Source organism: Cyprinus carpio, chromosome A24 (assembly GCF_018340385.1).
Source record: "Cyprinus carpio isolate SPL01 chromosome A24, ASM1834038v1, whole genome shotgun sequence".
Classification (NCBI taxonomy): Eukaryota; Metazoa; Chordata; class Actinopteri; order Cypriniformes; family Cyprinidae; genus Cyprinus; species Cyprinus carpio.
The window spans coordinates 10,992,417-11,017,080 of record NC_056595.1 but is presented as its reverse complement, the minus strand read 5'-3'; the positions used below and the strand labels follow the sequence as shown (position 1 = coordinate 11,017,080).

Sequence of the window (24,664 nt, the reverse complement as noted above, 5' to 3'; positions counted from 1 at the left end):
AAAAAAATTATAAAAATAATGAAAACATCAAATGTAAGATGATGAATGGTTGTTTGTCTTTAAATGACTGAAAGCTAAATATTGTATGTCTTAATCTAAGTGAAAAAAAAATACAGAACAGCGTGTCTCTGTTTGAGGAAACTTCAACTATTTTAATTCATCATGTCAAATTCTCCTCTCCGGCATTTAAACAGAATGCCATCTCTTTTCACTTGCTGTTGTTTGACATACAGATCCAGCATTTGAATGACTTTAATATTGGCTTAATCAATGGCTGGTGATCTTTTGATGGCCTCTATTCAATAAAGTCCAGCATCAGCTGTGTGTGAGTTTCATAACTAGAATAATGGTAAATGATTACTCCTCCATATGGCGTCTCAGAGTGAGCCGAGCTAATGAAGAGAAATGGTTGAGTTTGGAGCTGGGGCTGCCAGCTGCCATTTGAGAACTCGGAGCACAGAGATTAATGGTGACTGAGCAGGGCTCTGTGGCTATGATGTGGTCAGAGGTCCGATCGATAATACACACACACACACACACAAACCTGACACACACATCAATTTATATGCCCACACACACATGCAAATAAACTCAACCAAACTTTAACACACACACTCATACACTCTAAGTGGAGTGATGAACTGACAACATTTGGAGACAACATTCATCAGATTCTTCCCTGTGGCTTTCTCTGCAATGTACAGGGGTCAGAACAAGCTTAACAAGTGTTGAATCATATTATAAATGTGTTTTCCTTAACCACACCATTATCCTGTTTTAGTATACCATATTTTTTATTTTATTTTTTTATATTTGTGAAAGGGAGGATGATGAAGGCATAAATGCTGTGGCAAGGCAGAAGAGGAGTTTGTATGGTTGTATGAGTATGAGTATGAATGATGAGATCAGAATGGGGCCCAGGACAGAACCTTGAGGATTACCCTAGATATTTAGTAAGAGAGAGAGAGAAAGAGAGATGAAGAAATAGCAAAGTCCCCTTAAGGGCAGTCAGTTAACTTAGAGGCCATCTTGGTTACATTCCCACCTATTTATTTATTTAAGCAATAGTCATACATCTCCTGTCAACCTGAATGGGAAACATTAACATCTCAAAAACAGTCAAGATTATGTTTTAAAATGGTAAAATAAACACTAAAATTTGACAATATAATAAACAATATTATACATTTAATTTCTTTAGATTAAATCAAGTGGTCCAGCTAATATGTGAGGACAGATTGAGAAATAAACAGAATGACAGTAATAATCTTACAGTTTGTTGTGGTAAAAAGAAGTCAACTTCTTTTCTGTTTTTACAGTCACAGTCTTCATTATCCTTTAAAGTTTTTTTATTATTGTAATCATAGAGGATTTTCAATAAAATTGCTTACTCCAAACATGCAGAAAATTTTAATTTACAATACCTGAAAACTTATTGTAAATTGTCACTGTATATATTGAAATGTCTACAGTTGGAAGATTTTTATTTCTTACTAGGTGGCCCAGTGCTACCTTTTCTTTTTTCTGAAAATAATCCCTCATTTTGGGTAAATAAAAAGTTGCTTTGCTTTCAGCACCCAGATTTTCTTCACTGGCTGCATCACATGCTTTATAATTATTCATACCAAACGCTGTGCTGCTGTTGATGGGCAATAGTCTTATTTTCTGCTTCAGTCACCAGTGCACATTTGTATTTTCATACAGTGGGAGTTTCGTTATGTAAGGCAATTTTCTGCCTTCTTAAGAAGGGCTGTCTATTGGGCTGCATTAATTAATGAGTGAGTGAGTGGGCTGCATTATGAGTGAGTGAGTGAGTGAGTGAGTGAGAGTGGGGGAAAAGGATGAAGAAAAAAATTGATGAGATCATAGAGAGACCGTACATGGCATGGATAAAACAAGTGAGGAAAGGAAAAAAAGAAGAACAGGACAGAGGTTAGATGTTTCATTGCTATAAAAGTGAACTTCTGTTATATAGAGTACTATGTTAAAATCTTACTTAATTTGAATAATTAACAAAACACAATAAAAATCCTACATTACAATCTTACAACCTAATTACACACTATTTAGGCAGCCTGTTGTACAAAATGTTACACACATTATTAATGTCAACATGATACACTGCAACACACTTATATTATGTAGCTACTCTACCAAGTTAAATGGGATATTCAATACGAAAATATTTAGGGTGGGGCGTGACTTTACCCTGTCGGAATTGATTGGATTGTGAAAAGTGCTCCACAGCTAAGTGGTTGGAGGTGACAAGCTGAAAAATGAGTGATTTATGTTGCTTAAGAAGGAGAACTTTCTCTTAGATAACTAAACAGGCATTAATGTGCATTAATGTGTATTAAAAAGTAAACAGGATAAATTCAGTTGTATTTTCTGATTTCATGTTGAGAACAGGAACCATCTGGCATTTACCAAAATCAGCTTTTTGAAAGAAATTAATACTGTTATTAAGGGAGGACACAATAAACTGATCCAAAGTAATAGTTAAGCCATTTATAATCTCACTATTACAAGTGTTACTACTAAGATTTCAAATAAGTGCTGTTCTGTTCGTGAAAGAAGTAGTATGTTTTCCATGAAAATACACAGCACAGCTGTTTTCACCTTTGATGATAATAAGAACTGATTATTGAGCACCAAATCAGAATATAAGAATGATTTCTGAAGAACCATGTGACACTAAAGACTGGAGTAATGGCTGCTGAAAATTCAGCTTTGCCCTCACAGGAATAAAATTAATTGTAAGATACATTCAAATAAAATAAATAAATAAATTTAAAGAAAAAAAAAAAAAAAAGGAAAAAAAAAAAAATATATATATATTATATATATATATATATATATATATATATATATATATATATATATATATATATATATATATATATATATATTATTATTATTATTATTTTTTTTTTTTTTTTTTTTAACTGATATAATATTTCACAATATTACTGTTTTTACTTTTTAATCAAATAAATGCAACCTCTGTGACTATAAGAGACTGCCTTGACAAACATGAAATAACAAACTTGACAAACAATCTTATCAACGCCAAACCTTTCTCTGGATTAAATGAAGGACAGTTAGGCTGTTTTATTTTAATAAAAACCACATAAGTAGTGCTCGGGGGTTGGGAGGGCCATTACAAGAGAAAAAACCAGCATGGTTTTGGGGGGCACTACAAAAAACAAAAACACCATGTGTGTGTATACGTGTCTGTCCATGAGCATATGTGGGATGGAAGGGTGCCTGACCTTGGTAAGGATGGATTGTCAGGAGCGAGCTTTAATGATGGCTGATTGCTGGGGAATGGTGGAGAATGGTGGAGAATGGACAAAGATAGAGGGGGGTAGATGAGAGGAAAGGAGAAGAGAGGAGCAGAGAAACAGAAAGGAGGGAGGAGAAGAGTCCAGTGTAATTGCAGCACTCGTGGGTCTGAGCCTCCTGTGGCACACATCAGTACATCAGGAGGGGTGTGTCTTAGAGAGACGGGTGAGTGGGAGAGAAAGCGTGGGTAAAAGATGGACAAGTAAGGGTGCAGTACAGTCTAGAGAGGTTGAGGAAAAGTATGAACGAGTGAAAGAGAGTTGAAAAGGCGGTTAGGTGAGCAAGGGGAGAGTGATGAAAGTTAGGAATGGGAAGAGAGGAGACGGGGTGAGTCGTCAATATGCTGAGGCAGTACAGTACATTAGCCTGTAATTCTGTTAATATATATATATATATATATAGATATATATATATATATATATATGTATATATATGTATATATTACTGTATATATGTATATATATACTGTATATATGTATATATACTGTATATATGATATATATATTATATATATATATATATATATATATATATATATATATATATGTCTGTATATATATATATGTATGTATATATATATAATATATATATATATATATATAACAGTAATTACAGGCTAATGTACTGTACTGCCTCAGCATATTGACGACTCACCCCTGTATATATATATATATATATATATATATATATATATATTTATAATATTTGTTTTTTTAGTAAATATTGTTCATTTGACCTTCTATCAATGAATCAATGAAAGGAATGAATCCTTAAAAATGTATCATGTATCAGATTCCACAAAAAACAGCACAACCATTTGTCACAAAATCGTCACAATGTGAGTGTATATACTGTGTATGTGCCTATATCAGTGTGCTTGACTCAGTGTGTGTGTGTGTGTGTGTATGGACGGTCTGCCCTGCTCCCACCTCTCCCTCTGTGCCACAGATCAGTGTGCATGTGTGTATGGCTCAGGGCTGATGTAAGCCAGTGGAGTGGCAAATTACAGCAGACCTACAGCTGTTATGCTGACATTATGATTAATTTGATCAGTAATTTCTCCTGTTTTTCATTTTAATCGCTGTGACCATTCTGCTGTGGCAGGTCTCTCAGATCTAATTAAGATCAATTCCGGTGTAACCGGCTTGCCCACCGAACTGCCCCCTCCTCCTCAAATCCCCGAGTCCCCTCAGCGTGGAGAAACCCCATCGCTCCAATCAATCAGCACCTACAAATCCAGCCACCCCGCTAATCAGCCAATTAACACACTTAGGCAAATTTCATAATCTCTACCGTCTGGTTGTCGTCACAACAGCCCATCTCTGCCTTCCCTGCTTCTTCTTCCTTTTTTTTCTGTTGTTGTTAGAGTTTGCTATTAGGCAAACTAATCAGTTTTTCAAAAAGAGAAGTGGAGATGGATGGAGAATTTTTAAACTTTGGTATCACAAGATTGCCATAGTAATATTTAGATTTTTGATACAGTGTTGTGGAGTAGCTAAATAAAAGAAGCAAGGGTCCTAATAGTTCACCCAAAAATCAACATTACTCACCCTTTTGTGTCATTTCAAACCTTTTTAGATATTCCATAAAATAAAAGTCAGTTGGGTCTAAAACAACATTATATGGACAAAAGCAAATCAGCAGCAAATATATAGGGTCATCATTCAGTAGTGTTTTTAAGTAATTAACACTTAAATACTGCTATTTATTTTTTTATTCATAGATACAGTACATTTATAAGTTTAAATAATGCAGTCACCACAACTGAGATCCAAATATAGGTTATGTGATAGTTGTCATTATTAATGCTAGTTTTTTCAGACTTTTGTCAAACTAAAATAAAGAAACAAGCATGCATCTCCACTCAAATTAGTGTAAAAACATTACTGCCTACAGAAAAACATTACTGGAAAATCATAAAACTAAACTGTCTAAAGGAACTCAGGGTCAGAGACCTCCAAAAAAACCCTGTCTGAACTTTTGACCAAATAAAGAAAGAGTTGAGACAAGAAAAAATGGAGAATGGGAGAGGGAGAGAGTGCAGGCGGTGAGCACTTAGCTTCATACACTGGACACACTGACTGTGGTATTATCAGAGTGGGATGCTAACACGCTGTCATGTTGTCAGTTCAGCAACAGAAGGCCTCTATCTGGGCCTTTAGGTGTCTTCAGATAATAGGAGACCTGTCTGCCCTCCCTTACTAAAATGATTATACCCAAAGATAGGAATGGGAGGCAAGAGAAACCAAGAGGGCGGGGTGGTACCTGTGTGTCCAGAAGGGATAATTATGACAGATCCTGGAAATACACATTCTCAAAATTCTCAAGGTGTTTGCAGTGTATAACTGTGGTTGCCCCTAAAGACTCGTAACAGCACTCTGGTGAAGTATGCTCGTAACTTTCTCAAGCAGACATAGACATAAGCCCAATTACAACTGCACACCCCACCTGCAGACCCATCACACAATCACAATGGTTAAGTGGTAAGGTGGACCCCCATGAAGCGGGAACCCCCCCCCCCCCACTTTCTCTCACTCTCACACACAGTGAAGGGCAAGGTAATGATGCTGTCATCTCCAGTGCCAGTCTCTCTTTGGATTAATAAGAGGGTCTCACATGATTCTTAGCAGTATAATCTAATCATGGACCACTGGGATAAAACCAGAAAGTGCAGCTCAAAAACCAATAGAGAAGCTCTTTTAACACACCCCGGGTGAAGAGAGTTCCTCGAGGCTTTGTCCTGGGTCCTCAAGCAGTTTTGCCTTGGTCAAAACCCTGGTAAGTACAAGTGTTTCACCTGCTAACAGGACTCATATTTAAAAACCTGTAGAGAAGCTCTACTAACAAACCCTAGGCGAAGGGTGTTCCGCAAGTCTCTGTCCTGGGTCCAAATGCAGTTTTTGCCACGGTTAAAATCCTGATAAGCAGTATTGCAACTTTTTAAAGATGTTTCTAACATTGTATCAGGGGAAGTCGTGGCCTAGTGGTAAGAGAGTTTGACTCCTAACCCTAAGGTTGTTGGTTTGTTTGTGCTATTGTGAACTTATATCAGGATTGAACTGTACTAACCAACCCCCAACTGCTCCCCGGGTGTCGCAGCATAAATGGCTGCCCACTGCTCCGGGTGTGTGTGTGTTCACGGTGTGTGTGTGTGTGTGTTCAATACTGGGTTAAATGCAGAGCACGAATTCTGAGTATGGGTCACCATACTTGTCTGTATGTCACTTCACTTCAGACATTTTCTCTGACTTTGAAAATTATTAAAAGTCATTTAAACCTACTGTACACAACCAACAACCACAAATATATATTAAAATCTGTGCATATATCATCAGATACACATTTTCCATTTAGAACAATTCACAAACATCTAGACCCTGCATGCAACAAATGAGGCTGCCAACATCACGCATTAAAGCCAAGCTTTTGAAGCCCCCAATGTCACACTCTCTCATTTACTTTTTTCTGAATCATGTATCAGAAGGGCTTGATGATAACTTGACAAATCGAACCAAGTATGCTTCAACTGCAAATGAAGAAATATCAGTCTGGCCTTTCTTAAGGAATCCCACAGAAACCACTAGTTCTGGGCTCTGGAGACCATTAAGTGTGGGGCCCCATAGAATCCAGCTAGTGAGTATACAGGCTGGGCAGATGGACAGAAGGTGAAATAAATTACTAAACTGATGGCAGCCATAAAAAGGAGGAAGGGGAAGTGGGGTTGTGGTACAGCACAGAGCAATAAGGGATGTGACGCTGATGAATGCAGGGAAGGACGGAGGGGCAACCCTGGCCTCTCTCAAACCGAAATGAAACCACTGGGACATGTAGGAAGGAGGGCATGTTTTAGTGACTGACTCAGGCAGCCAGATGAGAAGAGGAAGAGGAGGAACAGATGGATAGACAGACAGAGTAAGAGAGGAAGATATGAAAAGATCACTTATGTCACTTAAAACATAAGCTATATGAAAATTTAAAGGGGTCAGATCATATATTATATTGTTAGTATTTTTTTTATCATATTTGAGTTTTACACAAAGTTGCAGTTTTTTTTTTTTTTTTTTTTTTGTAGATTAGTTTCAATAAATGCTCATTTTAAGGACATTTTGAGTGCTTAAAGTTAAATTTTCGTAGTTGAAAAAGCTTTTCTTATTAATGAAAATTTAAAATCGAAGCAAATTTGATATGACATGGCCCCTTTAAAAAACATCAAAGCGACTCATGTGTGCTATCTGTGGGGTTTGTTTCAATTTTATAATCCTGCATGACAATAACAGATAACAAAATAAAATATCAACAAACTCATATTATCCAGACAACATTGGCATATGGTTCTTTGGACTTTCCAATGCAAGATGTTATTTGCAAAAATAAAATATGTTGAAAACTAATCTGGTTCAATTGGCTGCATATACTATACATTTTCACAACATGTCAATAAGTGATTATCATAAAATTGTTTCAAATGAAATTACACCAAAAGCATCATTACTCGTAATTCAATATTCCACAGCTCTTCATTTCCAATAATAGTCTATTGCTGTCGCTAGCAAGATGGCTGGGATCAACTCTTAACAATAAACTTTCAATTTTCATTCTTTTTCAGGGAAAGGCTTGGCAAACGGGCACCTCCTCCAGAAACAATATTTGTAATATCCAAGATTTCCCCAGACAGATTCAATCATTCAATTGAATTACTGCCCCATTCTCTAACATTCATCCAAGACCTCGTCTCACTCTAGAGCTCCATTCTTCCAGACATGTTGTGAATAATGTAGAAGAATGAGTTCTTTAAGTGAGGCGACATCATATTTAGGGGTCATTACATTGAGTCGATCAGTCTCGACTGCCCCCATGCCATGCAGCACTCTGGAGCTGCTCCCCATCACGAGTCGACTTATATTATAGCTTTAAATAACTTCACTTTTAGTGTGTAAACAAGAGTTGAACGGGGTGAGGAGCAATACAAAGAAGATTGCAGGTTACGGCTGTCTGGAAATATGAGGAATTTATTTCGATATCACATTAAGGATTTATTTTTTTCTCTCTCTCTTTTTTTCCAGATCAAAACACCAAGTTCTTGACTGTAATAATATGAATGCAGAAAAATGCAGTTATTATTTTAAATGTGAAGTGTTAAGTAAATTTCTCCAATTACTTTAATTGTATAAAATGAAATAAAATAATAAAATAAAATAAATAAGGTTTAATTTTCGTTTAATCTTACCTGTAGTTGCAGAGGAGGTGTGACAGGTGACGGCAAACTGTGAGGTGGTGATTGGTTTTGCCTGTGAGGGGGCGGAGACTGGGGAGGATTGGCTGAGCTATGATTGGAGGAGGTACAGGTGGAGGTGGAGCCCGGAGAAGGTCCAGAGACTTGTGATTGAATTGGAGGGAGTGAGCTGATGATGGCTGGGTGGCTGGAGATGCTTTGGACCGCAGAGCTGTTGGTGCTGCTCTCGTTCACGTTCTCTTTGTTGTTGGTCTCTTTCACGCTGCTCTCGCTCTCGCTGCTGCTGCTGCTGCTGTTGTTGTTGTTGTTGTTGTTGTTGCTGCTGCTGCTGCTGTTGTTGTTGATGATGATGATGCTGTTGCTGGTGATGCTGTAGCTGTTGGAGTTGTTGAAGATGCTGGAGCTGAGAGTTTAAGGATGAGGTAGCTGTGATGAGAAAAAGAGGAAGAAAGATGTTGATTTCTATCACTATCTTTGCCAAGTATTTATAAACTAATAATTAAAAACAAACAAACAAACAAGAGAAAAAAAAATTCAAATCACCTTCAACAAAACATAAGCATCATATTTAATCACAAGAATTATGATTACAAATAAAAGTAAACCCTTGGCCTGGACAATATGATAGTGTTTGTTCCACTTATAGCTTTCCTTAGCCTGTAATTGCAGAACAATCACTGATTGCTGGCCATTACATAGTATATTTTCTGGTACATTGTAATTATTGAACAGCCCAAGCAGAAGACTTCAAGAAGCATCTGAGGTAAGGACTGTCCTGTGAAAAAGATGTTCCACTGTTTTGAAGTCAAAAAGCGTCCTCCATCTCATCTTGAGGACTCTTAGACATCATTTAAAGTAATTATAATAATTCTTAAATGGGCCTCTCCTCTTTAAAAATCTCTTGGAGCACAACTCACAGCAGAGAAACTGATGTTTGTGAGAATGTAACAAGATGACAACTCATTAATTAGAAAGATGAAATTACAGTATTAATTGTAACTATTCTTTATTTTAGTGTTTACAAAAAGCAGCTGAAAAAAAATGCATTATTCAACTTAACATATATAAACAGACACAAACACACACACACAAACATACAGTACATGCACACTTATCCCTCTCTTTCTCTCACTCTCACACACAGTGAAGGGCAAGGTAATGATGCTGTCGTCTCCAGTGCCAATCTCTCTTTGGATTACAGTTTTTTTTCAGTTGCTAACAAGCGTTTACCAATACTTAAAGTACTTTTTCTAAACTCGTAACACAGCAGCACACTTACATCTACACCTACACCTACAATTAGCCAAATAGTTAATTTTCTGTCCCAAACCACATTTTGTTAAATAAATACAAACTCTACATTTCAAAATGCTGAATACCTTTTTCTATGTACACTAACTCTATCAAAACACATCAATCCCAATTCAAAATCGAGTCATTCGGACAAAACATTAGCACTACTTTTCTATCCAGTAGGAACATATAGTCAATCATAGCATAGTGACTGTCAAAATACTAACAGTTGATGGCTTTACAAAAACTGCATTACTTTCTTGTACATGTTTGACATACGTTTCAGTTCTACCTGCATATAGACAATATAAAAATACATTGTTTTTTTGTAATTTAGTTACCTTCAAATGAAACCCATTTTACATTTTTAAGTGTTAATGTGTTCATTCTTGGGAACATACTGTCTAAAAACTGAATGAGTCATTACTTTATAGAATGTACAATAGAAAAAAATAGGGTCCTCTATGCAGAAATTCAATTGGAACCTTGATTGAAATTGCTCACCAGTGGGTGGGGGTTGGATGTGGATGGGTGCTCCACGGTAGCTGATGCCAGTGATCAAGAAAGATCTATGATTTTGGGAGGGGGTAAGCTTATGTGAAAAGAAAATTTAAGCATTTTAGAAACGTGTTAAATTACTGAATATTGTGTGAAAACAACATAAATTGTGTTAAAGGTATGGTCAGAACAGACTGATCTTGTGCTAATTATGTATAGTTTTTTGAAAATGTGACTACAGATTGGACAAAATGATGCTATCAATTAAAAAAACTGTAATACGAGGGTCTCACATGACTCTTAGCAGTAAAATCTAATCATGGACCATTGGGATAAAACTAGAAAGTGCAGCTCAAAAATCAATAGAGAAGCCATTTTAACACACCCTAGGTAATGTCACGCCCCTGGACTCATTATGTTGTGTTTTCCCTCCACATGTGTTCCGTGTCCCTGTTAATTAGTTATTCCATGCACCTCTGTTTCCCCAATTATCCTGTGTTTTAAAGCCCTAGTCCTTTCTGTTAATGTCTTCGATGTGCTCTATGTTCCCCATTTGGATTATTAAAGACTCCTGTTTTGTGAATTCATCATTCCTGGCTTCCTAGACTCCTTGTGTAGTGTGACAGAAGAACTGTCACACACACCGAAACAGTTTATTGTGTGTTTCCCCTCCGTTTTGTTTCCGGTTTTCTTTCCATTGTGCCCTTTGGACACCCTCCTTTGCCCCGAATTCATCCTCCTCCTGCTGGAGCAGGGGGAAAAATTGCTCGAGGGTCATACCAGACTGTTTCTGGCTGTGGCCCATCTCAACAACTATCCGGACGATGCGCTCTGCGTGTTCTATAATGCCAGCCTCAACACCGCGTGCAGAGCGCCGTCGTCTGAAGATGGCCCTCGAGCAGAATTCACTGCTTTTGCGGAGTGGAAACTGGCAAGAAATGGATCTCCATTCCCCGCCGGTTCCCAGGACTTAATCGCCAGTACCACTCCCGACCCAGAGCCCAGCCCACCATCTCCCCACTGTGCGGAGCTTAACCCTGAACCCACCGATGACGGAGAGCCAATTTCCGCTGCGATCTTCGAGCCAGCGCAATACTGAGTAGAGGATCACCCCGGGCGGAGTGTCCAAGCCGTCAGACCAGGTGCGAGAGCCGGTGACTGTGCCCACCACGAGGGAGAAGCTGTGAACGGTTTGTGAGTGTGGGAGAGGAGCTCCGCCCCCTGCATCATGGCTGAAGGTGAGCTGAGTATTGGTGTATTGGAGTAGCGGTGTTGGTGCCAAAACCGGGAGGGGGGATTTTTGTATTATAACAAATATTTGACATTGCATTAGAAAAACAATTCAATATTTATATCTGAAGAGTTTTAATACATTAGTCATGTCTTGCAAGTCTAACTTTTTTTTAATGAAATTCAAATTATCTTGTTTTTAGAATGTATACTACTGTTCTTTGTTTTTGAAAGTCTGTTCACCAAGGCTGCATTTATTTATAATTTAAAATGACTGTTTTCTATTTTAATATGCGTGGGTATATAATTATTAGTTGCTATTAGTTGGAAACTATATGCTTCTCGATGAAGTATGCTTTTTTTTTTCTCGATTCTTTGAACAGAACATATAACGAATAGCATCTTTGATAAAATCTTGTGACATTATAAATGCCTTTAGAGTCATTTTTGAACAATATAAAGAGTCTTTGCTGAATAAAAGTATTGATTTCTTACACTTTTTTTTTTTTTTTTTTTTTTTTTTACACCGTAGTGTATATACAGCATATTTTTATATTGGAAAAATCTACAAAAATACTAAATTATTTTCAATGTTAAGAAAATTAATTTTAAGATCTATGAATACAGTGAAGGTTCTTACAAAAATGAAGGAATTTTACCACGTACCATGGTTTTCTCTTGCCTATATTTTTTTCTCTGAATACACAAACTCTGAGTGCATGTCAAAGCCTTTATGTTTTTGTGGTACATGAAGAGAAACATTTAGTTGTAATCCCCATGAAGTCATGGTAGACTTCTTATTTATAAGAAAGCAGTAGAGCCTAAATTGTGCCATACAATTCATATATAGCCATATTCTGACTCGCCAGACACGCTGAGATCGGAGAAACAAGTTTACTCTGTAAAAGACCTATACATTCCATACTATCCATGACAGAACAAGATGGCCTCGGTCATACTCTTAAAGGAGCTTCTTCCATTCTCATGTTTGTCAAAATCAGCCTTATTCCTGCACTCAATGAAGGATGACTCGCATAACAAAAAAGTCAACTCACATACCTTATGAATGCCATCACTGGAAAAAACAGACTGCTAACACATCAGAAAGAACCAATGTGACCTTCTGTTTGAACCTTCTATGTGAGAATAGGTTTGAAGATTTGTGGATGGATTCTGCTCAATGTTCAGATAATGAACTCTTTACTGCGAAGTCATCTAAGAGATGCCTCTTCTGCACTGCACTTAAAGCCAAGATGTCACACACATTTTATAGGCACCATTATTTTGAGTTATAACAGAAATCCACCAGGCCACCAAGATGTTCTCCTTCTGTGGCACTGAGATGATATCTCACTGCAATATCTCAATATTTGAATCCATTTAGGTGTTGAATCTACAGTTTTTGAGACTGACAGCCATATTACTAAAAGGTGTGACACAAATTATCCTGTTCATGCACACTGCACAATTTCCATAATTTTGTCTTGTTTTCCTGCAAAACTGTTTGACTTTTTTTATTATTATTAACTTCACTTGTAACTACCTACAGTAAATGGCAAAGAGGATTTTTTTTCTCTTTTTTTTCATATTTTAAGCTTAAATCTCACTTCATCCTGGTATATTTATTAAAAATGTATGTGTGTGTATATATATATATATATATATATATATATATATATATATATATATATATATATATATATATATATATATATATATATATATATATGTATGTATGTATGTCTAGTTTACTAACATCAGGTTTTTTTTTAATCGCTGCCAAAAGCTTTCCAAAAATAAATCACAAAATATCTGAACAATGGATCGATGCTCAGCTACAAAGCGAGAATCGTAAAGTTATCGTCAAGCATGTGTTTGTGCACAGCGTACTTGACAAGAAGTGACCATAATTAATTGATGCAGATGAATAATTGAAACCAGGACATAATTTTTTCCAGAAGATAACTAAGAAAATACATTGGTGCTGACATTTCTTTGATTAGTGTGGCTCCCCGTGCATCACAACCAGACAGACAGGCGAGGTTTTGATGAACCACAAGCTCTCTCTCCCCTACTCAGAGAAAAAAGAAAAAAAAGAGTGTGTCTCTCGACCAGTAAACAGCCCACTTTTAAATTTCTTCAATCGCCTGACACATTGACACCACTCTCACACCCCAGCATGAATTATATATATTATCTGCGCCAGGGAAAATTCCAAGAGTCCAATTCATACTTGAAATGTTGGGGCAAGTTGTCTCGCAGGCCTTGACCGGGTGTATATATGTGGCGCTCCTTCGCACAACCATAGAGGGAGCCGAGCGAGCTGCTACAAGTAGAAAATAAGTGAAAAAGAATAGGAGGAGGACAGAAAAAAAAGGACGAAGAAAAGAGAAAGCCTGAATCCTGTCAAAAATATTATCGAAACCAAGGGGAAGATCAAAGGTGATGGGAGGGTCTCCTCCCGCAGCAGTCGTGAGACCGGAAAAAGAGACAGAACAACAAAAGAATATAAAGAAAAGGAAAACAAATAGAGAGAGACGGGGTGGGGTGGGGAGAGAGAGAGGAACAGGATTGTAGCCTCATAGATAGAAGCCCCATGTGGCCCTATTATATGGGCAGCACTGCGGGTAAAACTGTGGTTGAGAGCGAATGCTTTATAAACTCTGTCATCTCGTTACGAAACATTGCTAACCTTCTGTTTTCCTTTAAACAGACCCAGTCTCACTGCGCGGGAAAGAGGAGGCTGTGTGTGCTTCTGCGATGCAGACCTTGAGTTAAAGAGTCAGGTGCGAGAGCAATGACAGAGCTACAAAGGTCTGAATGCATTGAAACACAATGCATGCACAAATACGGAGCAGCAATGCTGTGACATCACTGGAGTGTTTATATGAACAGAACACAAGGACATGGACAGCAGACAATGCTTTAGCATGGTAACATAAGTCATCTTCTATAACCACCTGAACAATGGTAACATAACGCATGACGTGTGAATTTGGTTTCTAGCCTGGATTTTATACATTCTCACATCCAGGGCACTTTCAACTGCTATCTTGACTTTACTGTAAAAAAAAAAAAAAAAACTAACTTGCTTTCTTTCTTGCATTAATGGAAACACATGTAATAATAGCAACAACAGCATTGTTCTGTTCAGCTCCACTGAAAACACCGCTTCCCATTTTGGATAAAGCAGATTAATTTCACGCATATACAGAATGAAGAAAATTCAAGGATGCAAGGCAACAATAGTATTGCATTGAATCTAGCAGTTCTCATATGGACAACAGGGCATGTTAAGACAGCATGTTTAGACCTAAAATAAAGTAATGAAAATGGCATATACCTGTATGTCACCCATGATTTATTTATACCACAATTTAAAGTTTAGAATAATGGATTATTTATTTATTTATTTATTTTAATGTTTTATCTGACAACCAAAAAAAAAAATTAGTGTCAGAAATATTAGTTAACAGATTTTGTGGTTGTGTGTGTTTTTCTTTAATAAATAATGTATCCTTTCATTGGATAATAAGAATTTAAAACGGAGGGGAAATATCATTATGAAATGAATGTTTTCCTCAAATACTCGTTGGTCACAATTATTGGCCCCCCTATAAATTCTTATGAGTAAAATATTTCTGAAGTATATTCACATTCATATTCACATTCAAATTCAATTTTGAGCACTCCAGCATGATTATAAACATGTATTGATTCCTGTTTCACAGAAATATAAAGAAGAGGGAAAACAAAGCCCAAATTCCGTTAATCATCCATCACAATGAGAAATACCAAATAATATATTTCTGATGTGCAGCAAAAGATAATTGAGCTTCACAAATTGGTGAAGTGGCTTTAAGAAAAGATCTAGAGCAGTGAAAATTCCCATTTCCACCATCAGGGCAATAATTAAGAATTTCCAAATCAACAGAAAAATGTTACAAATACTGCCTGGAAGAGGACGTGTGTCTATATCGTCCTAATGTGTGGTGAGAAGGAGAGTTTGAGTAGCTAAAGACTCTCCAAGGGGAGAATTGCAGAAAATAGTTGAGCCTCTGGTTAAGAAAACCTTTAGAAAAATTGTCAAACAGAACCTACATCAACACATGTTGTTTGGGAGGGTTACAAGAAAAAATTCTCCCAGCTCATTCAAAAACAAACTAAAGCATATTCAGTTATCAGCCAAGGACTGGAACTTTACATGGGAATTGCTTCTATGATCAGATGAAACTAAAAAATTAGCTTTTTAGCAGCAAACACTCAAGATGGGTTTGTTGAAACCAGAGAAAAAAAGTACCCCATGTGTACAATGAAATATACTGCTGTATTTTTGATGTTGTGGGCCTATATTTCTGCTGGAGGTCCTGGACATCCATGGCATCATGGATTCTATCAAATACCAACAGATAAAAATCAGTAAGTGACTGACTCTGTTAGAAATCTTATAATGGGCCATGTTTGGATCTTCCAACCGTACAATAACCCAAACAAAAACCTCAAAAACAACACAGAAATGGGTCACTGAGCTCAAACCCGAGCTTCTGCTATAGCCATTCCTGTCCTCTTACCTGAACCCTACGGAAAATGAGAGGAGTGAACTGAAGAGGAGAAGCAACAACATGGGAGCTGGGAATCTAAAGGGTCTGGAGTGATTCTGGATGAAGGAATGGTCTCTAATCTCTTGTCAGGTGTTCTCTAACCTCATCAGGCATTATAGGAGAAAATTTAGACCTGTTAAACTGGCAAATGGAGGTTTCAAAAAGTAATGAATAAAAGGGTGCGGTTTATTTCATAATGATATTTCCCCCCTGTTTAAATTCTTATTATCCAATGAAAGGATAAATTTTTGTGAAATTTTTAAATAAGAGACCAAAAGGATTAACAAAGCAGATGAATTTTCACAGCCTTTTTTGATCTAATTACCAAGGGTGCCAATATTTTTGGCCATGACTATATATATAAATATAATATATATATATATGCATATGTATGTCACAGTTTCCACAAAAATACTTAAAGGACTGTGTGACAGAAAATTCAGCTTTGTCATCACAGGAATAAATTGCATTTTTAAATGTATTCAAACAGAAAACAGTTATCTTAAATTGTAATTATATTTCTGTTTAATTGTACATTACTGTTTTTACTGGATGCAGATTTGGTGAGTGTAAGAGTCTATTTCAAAAGCATTACAAAATCTTACTGATCCCAAAGTAGTGTACATTATATTTAAAAATATATATATATATATATTTATATTAAAAAAAAAAAAAACTTATTTGTGTACTTTAATAAAGTATTTTATTTTTTTATTTTAATATCCCTATTTTAGAATATATATTATTAATATTAACTAAATTATTTTATTTTAAATATTATTATTATTCCTACATACAGTATATATATATATATATATATATATATATATATATATATATATATACATATATTATAATTATTATAATAATTATTATTATTTTTTTATTTATTTATTTGTTTTTATTCATAAAGTTACTAAATCACAACATACTCCACCACTCTGCTAGCATGGATCATATGTCAATATAATAAAAACAAATAATAAATGCACTTCCTTTGGACAAAGCAACTACATTTAGTTCACTATATACAGTGTGCTTTTCTTTTTCTCATTTAAAGAGATTTGTAGATTACCAGACTATTTAATTAATTTTTACGCCATAAGCAAAAGTAAAGAGGGTACATATAAAGCCTGTCAGACCCTCTGAAGTTCATAGTTCTGAAATAATACTTGACAACCTTCTCAGTGGGGCACACAAATGAAGCTGAGGCCCGTCCTGACAGGTTCTGTGACCCTCCTCACGTATGGATGCTCTGTTTTGCCTCCCTGCACCTGAAGCCACTCCAATTTAGTACCTTTTTTTCTTTCTTCCTTCTTGAGACCAACCTGAACTCAAGCAAAGTAGTAGCAAACAGAATTCTCTAGAACAGATCACAGAGACGCCTCTGTTTAACAGAAGCTCATTCCCCTCACCTCAGTGACCCTGTGTACGTGTGTGCGCCAAACTGTGTAAAAATCACCTGTCATGTGTTTGATGTGAATAAGTGTGTGTGTAGCATGGAGCGTCTGATTGTCAGAGGTCAGCGCAGAGGTCATCATGAACCTGCAGGGTGATAGCACTATTTTTGTTTCTAGTATCAAAGAGAGTATGCAGGGCAGAGCAGAGTATCCACCTGTCTCATCAATACCGAAAGCTGTCTGTCTGTCCCATACAACACCCCTTCCTCTGGGGACGTCCACCTGACGAGACTAATCTGTGTGTAAAAATAGTTAGGTTATTGGTATTTGTGTTAATATAGTTTGATTGTAGGATTTACTGATAATTGAGTTTAAAAGTCTGTTATCTGCATGCATCTTATTGTCTTACTGACTGACATGTTAATCCTGTTAAAGACCTGACAAAGTGACTGATACTAAAAATAGTACACTTTGCTAAATTTGAATGATGCAGGCCACTTTAGAAATAATAGTGACAGTGAAATGAAGTCACACACATACACACAGGCTGTGCAGTGAATTAAAGGCCAATCGCAAGGGCAAAGTGAGTAACGGTAAGTTAATTAATTCTGTGGGAAACGACTGTGGTGGAAGAAAGATGTGTAAAAACAAGTCAAAGGAACAGAACAAGAGATGTAAGATGGTATTCTTGGGTACAACATTTGTTGAGTGAAACTGGATAAGGAAATTACTAATAATTTTATGATTGGTCCCCTAATAACAATATAACGAAACCAAACAAGAATGAATAGCTTGGGTGAAACATTTATGGATTTCAAGTGTATTAGGATATATGTGGAAGAGTGTGATTTTGGTAACTTGTTAACAATATTAAAACTAGTAACCAAAGACAAAACAATGACTAAAAAAAGGCAAAAATACAAAACATTTTGAACTATTTTGAACTAGATGTTTGAAAATACATGTTTGAAACTAATATGCAAAACAATTGTTCGAAAATTTGTATAGAACCATATAGTTACTGAGATATAGTCTCTGTGAAAAGTAGCCCCAGTCTCCTCTTGTATATAGATGGTACACACATATAGGATATATACACCATCTTTTGAATATTTAGGGTCGATAAGGATTTTTAATGATTTTTAATGAGATGTCTCCTGATTTATATAGATGTTACTTATGTATAAGATATATACATCATAATTTTAATGAAGAAAAGGCCTGGCTTTAAAAAAAAACAATAATAAAATAAAGATCCATATTATTTTTTGCAGACATTATTACATGATTCCCTATCAGCAGTTTGGATTGGGATCAGACAATGCTAAATGGAAAAGAGGTTAGACTGCAGTTGAGAGGCCCTGAGTGTTTATAGCGCTGAAGTGGACAGCTTGTTGGGATCAGACCACAAAGCTCCCTGTCTGACATGCATGTCTGATCAAAGTGTATTACTGCAATGGGCTCTGCTGGGATTTAAAGGAATTCTGGGCTGACTTCCAGAGAGAAAAGGTGTAAAATTAGAGAGTTTTATGATAAAAATGTTTTACAGAGCCTCAGAAAGTGTCTTGGGTGGAAATTCAATAGTTAAAACTGTTTATTTGTATTCTTTCTTCAAGTAAAACATAAAAACCTATTTACATTTAAACATTTAAAGTTACATTTAAAGATAATATTTTAAAAGAACTAATTGCTACTTCATCATTACAAATGTGTAATAACAAACATATGTAAATACATGGCATACAAACTAAACTATAATACATTTTTAATTAATTGGAAATTACATGCAATTAAGTGTCCAAAACATTACATTCAGTTAAGTATATTTTTTAAATGTGCTAAATGTAGTTATTTTTTGCAGTCACCACCTACTTTAACACACTAATATTACCTGTGCTCACCATCTCCATATTTCTCTCACCAATATCTGTCTTCCTTTCCTCCCATGTGCCCAGTGCCCCAGGTCCTGTCCCCCCGCCTGCTTTCCCCTTAGTGTCTAATGCAAAATTTATGCTCACGAGGTAGTTTCAGTGGGTGGAAAAATCAATACCACCGGGCCCTGATGCGCCAGGGAGAAAGAGTGCTCTTTGACTGACAGTAAAAGCATGAGGGGGGAATGAGGGGGCACTTTTAAAGTGAGGAAAGGTGGACGACGGTACAGAGTTGGCCCATCCACATCATATTACAGCCTCATTTAAAGTCTGATTTCGATAGCAATTCCGTCCGTATTAGAAACGAAGAAATGTTTTTAGAAAAGGCAGATTTGAGGATTACACTCCCGTTCTGCCTGCTATTAAAAATGCATTTTTTGTTGTTCCGCCCGCAGCTGCATCCCTGAAGTTGATAAGCACAATGCTGCGCAGGCAGCGCCGTCAAAATGAAGTGATTTAAAGACAATGCGCGTACATCATAAGGTCTTTGTTGTTCGCTGCCTGCATTGTGCTTTGCTTTGGCCTTTGAAAACACAAGACGGAATGTGTACGCATGTAACCGAAAAACCAATTTGGGGTGTAAACCAGGCCTCCAAGAAAGTGTGTAAAAGAAAAAGATGTTTCAATGGAATGAAACCGCTTTAAACAATAGGATTTGCCCTAAATCCTTATCCCACTATATTTCACCTCTTTAATTATTCCTTTTGCTCATCTCGCGGAGCATGTAAGCACTATTGCGTGCTACCGAATGAAGGAGAGAGGAGCGTCATGCCCGCGGGCAGCGGGTCTGTTGAAACTTAGAGCTCTAAGTGACATGACACCGCTTGTGATTCCTAATGCACTTTAACAAAACCCAATATGGCAAAAAAAAAAACGCAAGTAGAAATGTCACCAGCTGATTCGAAACGTGAATTATCCTGAAATATCAAATACGTACAAATTTGTGTACGTTGTTCAACGCATATTTTTTTTGGGTTGTCCCTGACATACACTGAACCATTTTATGAGCTTGCAAACAGTTTTGCAGCAACATTTTAAACAGCAGACTTTCTTGCTCTTTGGGGAGAAAAAAAAACAAGCATATGGTGTTTAATACGACCTCAGCTTTTTGAGAAAAGCACTGTGATCCTTTCTGCCGGTTTAGTAGTTTCTCTCCTGCATGGACTATGAGGTATTTGAGTGGTCTGAGGGATACATGATGAATGAAGTGGTGTGCTACTTATGCGCTTATCGTGCTCAGTGACTAGCAACAGGTTCAGCAGAGGCCAGCCACAGTAAATGAAACTCCTCAGCAGGACAATACATCATCAGAGCAAATGTATGCGGCCCAGACGTACACGCGCGTCTCTCGCTTGTGCAGGACACCGACAACGGGCATGATGGGTAGGAGGAGGAGAAGGAGGAAGAAGAAGGGGGTGGAAATCGTTGAAGAAAAAAAAAGATGGAGGGAAAGACTAACAAGGAGGAAAGAAATATGGTCTGAGATGTGTGGAAGCATATTAGCTGATGGAAGTTGTTTCTTTTTCCAATTTTTTTTTATATTATCTGGTTAGGCCGTGAAAGCAAATAGAAATTGCCATGGCTAATATCTCATGTAGGGCTCATAGAGAGGAGATTTATCATGATGAAATACTCTAATTCATGCAGGCTGTGCACACATTATGTGGACGCCGCTCTTTTGGACTTTCTGTCAGTGAAAATCATCATTTCCTCTGAGAATATAAGAAAAAGAGCACATTATTAAATTTTATTTCTCGAATGAGAATTTTCAAAAGAAAATATAGTTCTTTAACATTTAAATTACTGCCTTACAAAAAAAAAAGTACTAGTGCATCAACTTTGTTATATTCAATGACTTTTCAATTTACATTTTTTTATTTAAAAATTTATGTAGACAGACCGATAGATAAATTAAAATTGAAGTAATTATTATTATTTATTGTAATTAAATTATAATTAATTAATTAAATAATTAATGTCTTTTCCATGATTGATTACATAACGATTTTTATTTATTTATTTATTTTAAGAAAACTGCACTCACAATTGCAATTTTTTAGCCAAATAAATATTTTAAACTTAAAAAAAAAAATGCTTTTTATAGAATTTTAATAATGTATGTGAATTTTTAGAGTATTATTAACTTTAATGGCTTTTCCTTTAATGCCCTGGAAATTCTAAATTCTAAAATTCTGTATCTATGGGTATTCTGCAATAACAAAATAAAATACACAATATTACAATTCTGAATACCGTAAAAACCTTTTTAAGAGAAAAATACAGAGAATACAAAATAAAATTAACAATGACAGATGGACAATGAACAACAGATATTAAAAGACATGAAAAAGAAATTGGAAAGAAAAAAGAGGGTGAAAAGTTCCATGTTTGAGGGCAAAATGACACATTGAGTGTGTCTCAATGCCCTCAACCCCTCCACTTCTCTTCCAGCGGTGTCCAACATTTGGCCCTGTTTGTGAAAGATGTAGGAGTTTAATGTGATGATATCTCCTCTTCTCTCACGTCTGTGGTCTACTTACCAGCTACATGATCCAACCCTGATGCGCCTGCTGTGTTTTCAGCAAGGAGCCCTTAGGGACCATTACACTCCACCCTGCCTTCCTCTGAGGCCTTTTAGGGCCCCTTAACACTTACAGAAGACCCTTGAATCTGAAGCCCTTCCCCAGAAAGCACATCTATTAATTAAGGTAATTATGCCCTGAGATGGCAATTAGAAACCGCAGATAGCTTTTAGCCTGTCTGTCGCTTCCAAAAAGGCTTGGTTTCAGCACCATCTGCCATGTCAAAAACCACCACAGCATCTTGTGTTTCCGAGAGAGGAGGGCAAGCAGCGTTATCTGAGATATAGACCTTCACCCGACCGAAGGGTCAAATTCTGGACCCTCTCATATTTAGGCTTTTCATCTGATATGAAATGACAAATGAAACGCTTATCATGTGTCACTCACTATCCGCTTGAATAGTGATCCTTATTAAAATACCTGTGCGGGGTTCATATGGATTGAATTGTTAATATACCTGCAGAAGCTTAAGCGAAGAGGAAAAGAAAGTTATAGCACCTGTATTAAAATGCTCTGTGATGTGTATTGATAGGCTGATTCTTTAGATATTGATTGAACAGCACAGTAATAATGACGAAGCTAGATTTGTGTAGGTTTTTTATTGATTCCGTTGTAAGTCAGCAATGATAAGCTGTGAGGTTGCTATTGATCGTTTTGGACATTCAATACACTTGTTTTCATTTGGAAGTTTTCACTGTACTTTATCGACAAAAGGTTTCTTCTTTTAAGCCGTACGTTGCCAGAGCAAAATTCATTTAAACACCTACGCATTTTTGGACTTTCTTGAAAACTTCCCGGGGTGCTGTAATAATGCCAAACTTGACTTTCCGCAGAGGGTGAAATGCAGTGTGATTTTTCAGTTAAAATTAAATAAAAGCGATGTGTGCCACTCAAAAGGCCCAAACATTCATTGTTTTCATCCATTAAGAAGCCTAATTATCATATTTTTACATAAAATACCATTTACTCACACAAGAAGGTTATATAGGTCACAACAAGCTCTTTACCATCGTGCAAACACGTTTTGCTCTCGCTCTCAGTCTAATTGTTTCAGCCAAAACCTTGAGTTCCTACAGTAAATTGCAGGGGAGTTTCAGCCATAAGTCACATTACACACACATGCACTTCACACATACAAAAGAATGAAATATGGTTTACGAGGTCCAGTGACAGAGCACAATCGCACATTGTCAGTGGAGTGTGATAACCCCATTTTCATTCCGTTTCACTCCCATGAAATTACCATTAGCATTACGAGTCATGCAGAACCCAGATAAATGTAAAAACGCTACCCGGTTCTTCCAGACAGGAATAACAGTCCCCATAGATTACCATCTCTCTTTCGCCTTCTGCTTGCTCTGACTCTAATATTTCGTTTACAATGTTTCGTCAGTTCATGTTCCTCTCACTGACCATGTAAATCACTAATCAATTTCCATTTCCAGAGCTTGACAACAGAAAGCCTATGAAATGTCTCAGAAGTCTATGTAAGGATTTTAATAAGATAGGGGACAAGGTACCGAAAATTACAACAGGAATATAGTACCTCTGTGCTGAATAACTGGCTTGGCTTTAAGCGGTTAAACAAGGGCTTCAGAACCCATCCTATCTGGTTTATCAAACCACTAGCCCTAAGTATTAGAGTTCAGCACATAAATTGTTGAGGAGAGATGTGCCGTTACTTTTCTAAGTACCCACACTGGTACAGGCCAAAATATTTCTTCTTGGTATTTCTGCTGTAATTATGACATAGATTGTTTATTAACACAAACTGAGACATATATTGAATTAACTAGCCACAATTTAATGTGTGCTTCCGAAAATTTCAAGAACTGTATGTTCTTCAATAAAAACAATAGTTGTTGAGAGGAAACTATATAGATAGAAAATATGATTGCAGTTTACACTTTTTAGCATTTAAATTCAGTTCAGAGACTAGTCTTCTTGGAAAAACAAGTAGGCTAACTTTATTAAAATTTTTTGGTGTTTAACAACTGAGGGACAACTGTATTTTTTTTTTGTAAGAATTAAGAAATAATTTTAATTAGTATTAAAATGTTTTTAATGTAAATTTCGTAAATCAAAAAGTACTAAAGAAAACTGCTTGTTTTAAGGAAAATCAACCCTTGAAACATTAAAGTGCCCCCCCTCAACACACACACACACACACACACACACTCATTATCAACTCATTGTCAGTCCTTCCAACCATCCACAACACAGCATCATAGTAAAGACTTTCACACAGAAAAACATCTAAATCAAAATCTATAAATCTAGTTTTGACGACATTTCTTTGGCTTATGAAACACTCACAATAATCTTTTTTTCATAGAATTTCTCATTCCAATATTTCCCAGACTTCTTATGTTTCTCCTTCTCCTCCACCTCCTGCCATCATTACTTTTAAAGCTTTTTTTTTTTTTTAATCCCATGTCTAGTGTGTCCTGAGCAGTTTGCAGGATGTATGTATATCCCTTACTCCAACAGCCTCCTACTCTTTCATTACATATCTGAGTGAACATGGGCACAGGGCTGGACTCCACCAGCA

At 36.5% G+C, this 24,664-nt stretch overlaps 1 pseudogene; it reads right to left on the bottom strand.

Moving 5' to 3' along the window:
* Window positions 1-24,664, bottom strand: part of LOC109052319 — a 73,108-nt pseudogene that overhangs the window by 11,400 nt on the left and 37,044 nt on the right.